A 6,866-nucleotide genomic window follows, 5' to 3' on the forward strand; every position below is an offset into this window, starting at 1 on the left:
TTTCAACTCAGCCGTCATGCAAATGACATATAGCGCGGAAAAACGTGAACATGCTGTGTGTTAGCGTCGTAAACTTCATACTAGGCAAGGAGCTAGCACACCACAATCCCGCGACAGCCGCTAATGAGACCAAGACGGGAGCACATGTCTGTGAACGCGCAAACGGAGCCCCTAAACCACTCTGCTCCTCCGCCACCCCCGCTGCACGGCTGCACCACTCGTTTCAAGCACAGCACACAGAACACACATTCAGCGCTGAACAGTGGGCGGTTGACGCAGTTGCATTTACATGACTTGCAGCGAGCAGCACATCCCTCGATGTCCGTTGAGCAAAGTCGGACACGGCGACGCCACATCGCGGTTCGCAGAACTTCGCTGCCGAGGCGCTAGGCCACTTCGATATTTCAATTGTCACCACTGCATGCCGGGTTCTCAAGAAAGCACGGGTCACACAACGCATATTCTGTACTGCCAGAGCTCACCGAGGCCAAAGCCGCACTGCCGCACCGCCACTACTCACGGCTTTCCGCCAAGTAGCACAGAACCTACAACCAACACACAAGCAACGCACGTACAATTCAATCTGGCTATGATGCACCTGCCGGCCCAATTGGGTGCTGTCGCTGGTGTGCAGCATGCACTGTATGCCGACGACACCATCCTGCGGGCCACGCATGGCTCACTCGGAGACATTGAGGCCAACGTGCAACAAGCGGCGACCATAGTGGACCGTTATGCTCGCCACTGTGGCCTGCAATATGCTCCCCTCAAAAATCTGAATTTGTACACATACGCCCCTCACCAAAGTGTACCGCCAAAATTGAGCTCTTTCTGGAGACAGGACCAATTCCTGAACACACAGAAGTCCGGGTACTGGGCCTTTTCATTGATCAACATAGACGGTCGAACACTACCCTGGCCAAGCTCCGTAAGGTGGGGGACCAGGTGGGCCGCATGGTCTGCCGGATTTCCAACAAACGCGGGGGGTTGCGGTGCAAAGACGCCTTGCGGCTGGCGCATGCATTCGTGACCAGTCGAATCTTATATTCGACTCCTTACCTCCACCTTCGGAAACAAGTCGAGGATGCACTCGAGGTCATCCTCCGCAAAATTATTAAGAGAGCCCTCGATCTCCCCGTGACCACCTCCAACCAGCGTCTCCTGGGTCTAGGCATGGTGAACACGTTCTGGGAGCTCCGAGAGGCTCACTTAACTGACCAATACACACGCCTCTCTAAGACACTGTCGGGTCGCCGCCTCCTTGACCGACTACACATCCAACACACCACCCTTATGAAAGAGCGAGTACGACTCCCTTTCGAGTGGAGATGCGCCCTCCACGTACGCCCTCTTCCTAACAACATGACACGTGAGGGCCATAATGGTCGGCGCCTGGCGCGGGCGGAAGCCCTGGGCCGCCATTAGGGGTCGAAACCCGGCACTTGTTACGTGGACGCCTCCGGCCCCCACCATGGGGGATGGTACACGGCTGCAGTCGTCCACCAGTCCAAAACAGTTAACGGGCTTACATTTCGCGCCCGCGACACAACTCATGCGGAGGAAGTCGCCATTTCAGTGGCTGCTACCCACTCTGATTCCAAAACAATTATCTCCGACTCGAGAGGGGCCTGTCGGAACGTCGAGCAAGGCTGGGCTCTATACTAGCCTACCGACTACTTCAAAGTTGTACCTACACCGGGGACCCCGCTCACTGGAACATAGTATGGGCTCCTGCTCATATGGGTCTCGAGGGGAATGAGGCAGCCGATGCCGCCGCCCGCGCGCTCTCTCTCCGGGCTTCCTTTCTCAACCCCCTAGATCAGGATCTCGAATTCAATCCTGCGTATTCTTTTAAAGACATTGCCGTGCATTATCAATCTGGCCATAGCCTTTACCCTCGCCCGAGTAAAGGTCTAAGACGGAGGAGCGGCTTCTACTCCGTCTGTATACGAACACTCTGCTGTGCCCGGCAGCACTCAAAACATGTTGATCGTTCTTTCACAGGCAGTTGTCCGCACTGTGCGGAGAAGTCTTCGGACATCTACCACATGGTGTGGCCCTGCCCATCTAACCCAGCTATTGCCCCTCACCCCAACCCCACTCGGGAGGACTGGGAGGCGATCCTGCTCGGCTGCTATGACCTGCAGGCCCAAAGGGCCTTGGTCGAGCGCGCCCGGGCAGCGGCCGATGCCACTGGGGTCCCGTAGGGATTCTACCTAGTATTTTAAGGGTCCATATGCGAACGGCCCATATGCGAACCTCCATGTGCTTCTCTTGTGAGAGCAATAAAAGTTTTTCACCACCACCACGCACGTACAATCTCATAAGCAATGTTGAACAACGCGCGGTCCAGAGAATGATCACGCCGAGGACGAACACACCACGGCGTCGCTTGACACCAGCACCGCGCCTTCTCAAAAATCCCTAAACAATGCTGTCTCTAGCCACCTAGGATCAGGTCACATGAGGGATTTTTGTACGACAAATTGACGCACGCATTCAAATCGATCGATTTGATCGACGCATTTCAAGTTCAAGTTCTCGCGCTCCAGCGCGGCTTGCGAGCGCCTAGCGCCATCTAGGTTAGAAAGTGGGAAACACACAATGTGATCCGCTATGTTTTGTTGCTTTTTTGCTTTCTGGTGTGTCTCCCCCCTCCCGCGCCGCGAAAAGCCGAACATCCAGTGGGTGAGTGTCAGCTCTATGTGCGGCGCACATTTCCACTACTAATAGATAGTTATGGGCAGTTGAGCATGCACTCACAGCTACATTATGTATTTTCAGGGTTTCAACGCCATACGGACACGATTCCTTGCCAGCAGCTTTAAAGCGCGTACAGTTTTTTTCCGAGAAGAAACCCGGGGGTCGAAGTTGGCGGCGCGCTCCGGAGTAATGCACGGTACTTCATACGGGCCGTCGATGTCTTCCAACTATTTTTCACTGCAGAGCTAATCAACGTTATCTGCGAAAACACAAACAAATATGCGTGGATACATATTTTAGAGACGCAGACCTACGCAGAAAAGGACGGCTCATGGAACAAATTCAGTCCGGGTGAAGGAATGCAATGCATCGGAATCCTGATATACATGGGAATTGTGGAACTACCTCGCCTGCATCTGTACTGGAATACCTCGGAGTAATTTTCTGGCCTCATTCCTCCAAAGGTTATGCCCAGGAGCCGATTTTTTTCGTTCCTTGCTTTTATCAGTGTCATGGACCCGGAGAAAAAGACTGACCCTGTCCGCGATGGCAAGCTGCACAGGATCGCACATCTACTGCAGCATATGAATGACGTGTCAGGTCAGCTTTTTCAGCCGTACCGAAATTTGTGCGTAGACGAACGAATGGTTAAATCAAAAGGACGATGGGGAATTCGGCAGTATATGCGTGCACCAAGGGGGTCAAGTGGGGGTATAAGGTATGGGTCCTCGCTGACTCAAGAACAGGCTACACTGTTCAATTCAGTGTTTACACCGGGAAGCGAGTAACACCCAGCTCAAAGGGACTGGCTTATGACGTTGCAACCCGCCTGTGTGATGCATATTTGGATCAAGGCTACGTCGTCTACCTTGACAACTTCTACACGTCCACCTCCCTCTCTGAACATCTTGAAAAGAAAACTCTCTGTTGCGGAACAACGCGCAAAGATCGTCGTGGATTTCCCTCCCAGTTGAAAGACTCCACTTGGGAGAAAAGAGCAACTCGAGGTGACATTCGCTGGCTGCGGTAACGTGATGTGCTGTACTTGCAGTGGAAAGACAAGTGCGCTGTAAACATAAGCACAGCACACACTGCCAACAATCACGTCACTGCAATGCGAAAAGTGAAGAGAGGAGACGAATGGACAAAGCTCCCCATCAGGAAGCCGCTTTTGATAGAAGACTATAATAAGGGCATGCTTTGTGTTGACACATCCGATCAACTTATTGCTTCCTATAATGTCTTGATGAAATGTGCCAGGTGGTAGAAGACACTGTTCTTCCACTGCATTGCCATTGCTGTCGTCAACAGCTTCATTTTCCAAAAATACAGGGAGCATCACCCCAAGATAGAGGAGCTCTCTAGAAAGACTGGCTTTGACGAGCTTGCATTTCGAATAGAGCTGGTAAACCAGATTTTTGGGATGGACGACAGACATAGTCACCCTCCACCTCCTCCAAAGAAGTCTGAGCACAAGGGCCGGGCGCAAGAAAAGCGCCGTAGCTGCAAGCTCTGCTACGAGAAAAACAAAGTAGAGATGAAGATGGCAGTTTTTTGTGAGTCATGCTGTGTGTATCTCTGTTTCATCCCGACGAGGGACTGCTTTGGAGAATGGCACGCCACTCAACTACGCTAACTTTTTTTTGTGTGTGGAAAAAACAGTTTTCCGAAAAACTTTCTGAAAGTTGTGTTATCTCTTTAGGACATATTAGGCTACAAAATGTATATCTTCAAATTTTTTTACCCCTGATATTTTCAATGTTGTGCGCCTTTTTCAAGCGGAACGATATCCTCACTGTATAAATTTTTACACTATAAACATTTTTTCATTAATTTGTGTAATAAATATATATGCAACGTTTATGTTATGAATAGGGAATTCCCTTAGCTACATTTTGATACCAAACAATATAAATAAGGCATTCGTGCATAGCCGCCAAAAAATATTCCCTTCTACCTAGTAAACACTGCCCTTTTTCCCCTGGTAGCCTAAGAGGAGGAGGCAGGCTTGTGTTCAAAAGAAAGCGTCTGAGAGAAAGGCGACTTTGCGAGGTGCTTGGGAGTTCCACACACCGTGTACGACAGCAAAATTTGGCTGAGATGTTCACAGCAGCGTACGCTTCCCACGGACTACGTTATTTCACCAAGCCTGAGGCATGGTTCAGGGCCCCTTCAAAAATGTGGCGACTGAAAGATATCGCTGAATGAATGAATAAATGAATGAATGAATGAATGAATGAATGAATGAATGAATGAATGAATGAATGAATGAATGAATGAATACAATTAGGCTGATCCAAAGCACCGTGGAAATTGGCTTCCGTCACACTATCAATACCGATATGCTGTGGTCTCGCCGCACAGATACACCGTGTATCCCAGCTAACGTTAGCCAAGCTTCTCAAAGAAATGAACGATTAAAAAAAAACGATGTAAGATACAATTATAAAACCAGGTAAATTATGTTAGGTCGTCAGAGGTGTGACGACTTTTATTTTTTCATTTATTTTTACCCTCGGGGCCTTTCGGCATTACTGAGGGGGGCGGGCACGTCAGCCACACAACGTCATTCAGACAATATAAATGCATACATATTATATGAACACAATGACAAAGAAATGAATACAACAGTAATGTAGATAGTAATAATACGAAATAGTAATATACGACTGAACACCAGACGTCTTGATATCAAATCTTGCACCGTGTCTTTTCATTCTTTTGTTTTTGTTTTTTTTTTACTTGAACAGCTTGGCTAACGTTAGCTGGGACACCTTACAGAATTGCAAATGCATATGTATGTACTGAGAAGCATGAAGCGTAACTTCACGTTTAATGTGTCTGCGCCCCTTGAACAGACATATAATGAATTGCACCTTACATTGACTTTGGTAAATGGTCATTTAGGGTCACTTAATTATATACGTATACCATATGGGATGTACAAACCAGTGTCACTAGGCAAGTGCTTCCTCCCCAAACTTCTCCACATCAATGTTACAATGCTTCATGCTTTCTCTACATCTACTTGGCAAGACACTGACGCAAAACCTGGAGATAAAGGCAAAGAAGGCCAGGCTCACATGCCATATGTGCACACCTGAACGACTGTAATGCGATAGCATTACCGGGATCAGCTGCAGCCTTCGATTGCACCACCTCCAGGATCGGCCCACGTTACGAAAGACTTAACACCACAATAGTTCGAATAGTGAGATTTTAAAATCTAATGGAATACGAATGCTCTACAAGAACGATCCCCGAATATAGAATATTTGCTCGTTTCTGAAGCAACATCAAATATAAAGTTTGCATGCAGTCCATCCGGTGAGAAAAAGAGATCAATCAGGCTTGGAATACCTTGATACAGACATACATGTAATACCATTTGCAATTAGGCATTCAAATAATTGAGGAGCTTGTAAATAGTAAAAAAACTGATTTCAGTTACCTGGGGCACCACAGCAGTGATAGTAATGCAATAAGAAAACAGCGCATCAACAGATGCACGTATGCAGACTTGTGTATAAAACAGCCATTCTTATTGAATGGCTGCAAATTATTGAGCAATAATTATCTGCCGTGGGCCCAGTCAAGAACCAGTGCACCTGTGTGCAACAACCGCAGCTATATATATCCTGCAGCATAACCATAGGGAACTGCTCTCACATCCGTCGTGGTCTCCCTCAAGACTCCTATTATAGCGTTTCTATCCTCTTATATATTGGATAGAAACAAATATTCGACAACTTCGAATAGTGAATTCTCGAATCGAATATGAATCAAATCAAATTTCGAATATCTTAAACACCTCTAATAAAAATCCTTTCGAGGCCGCACATAGTGCACTGGTGTGACGATTGGCATACCAATTAAGTCGCTATCCTATTGAGTATACATACACTTGATCAGCCAGTTATCTATTACACTATGTCCTCTGGTATCGATGCACTTTATACCCACAGAGAAATGCAAGTGACAACCCAAACCCCGGCGAGATATTCTAAGAAAGCTTCACTTTAATAAGAAATGAAAATAATTGCATTCGCAGAGCGATTCACTAAAGCTCAGCACCATGGCGGCCAGCTGAGTTACAGTTCTAGTGAACACTATACCTGTAGGTCGTGGGTTTGACTCCCGTAGAGGCTGCAACTCGATTGTGG

The 6,866-nt window shown here is 47.9% G+C and overlaps 1 pseudogene; it reads left to right on the forward strand.

Annotated features, from left to right (window-relative positions):
- The first annotated feature begins 589 nt into the window (after window positions 1–589).
- Window positions 590–4,339, forward strand: LOC139054262 (piggyBac transposable element-derived protein 4-like; annotated as a pseudogene).
- The last annotated feature ends 2,527 nt before the right edge of the window (window positions 4,340–6,866 follow it).

Source organism: Dermacentor albipictus, chromosome 1, assembly GCF_038994185.2.
Source record: "Dermacentor albipictus isolate Rhodes 1998 colony chromosome 1, USDA_Dalb.pri_finalv2, whole genome shotgun sequence".
Taxonomy (NCBI): domain Eukaryota; kingdom Metazoa; phylum Arthropoda; class Arachnida; order Ixodida; family Ixodidae; genus Dermacentor; species Dermacentor albipictus.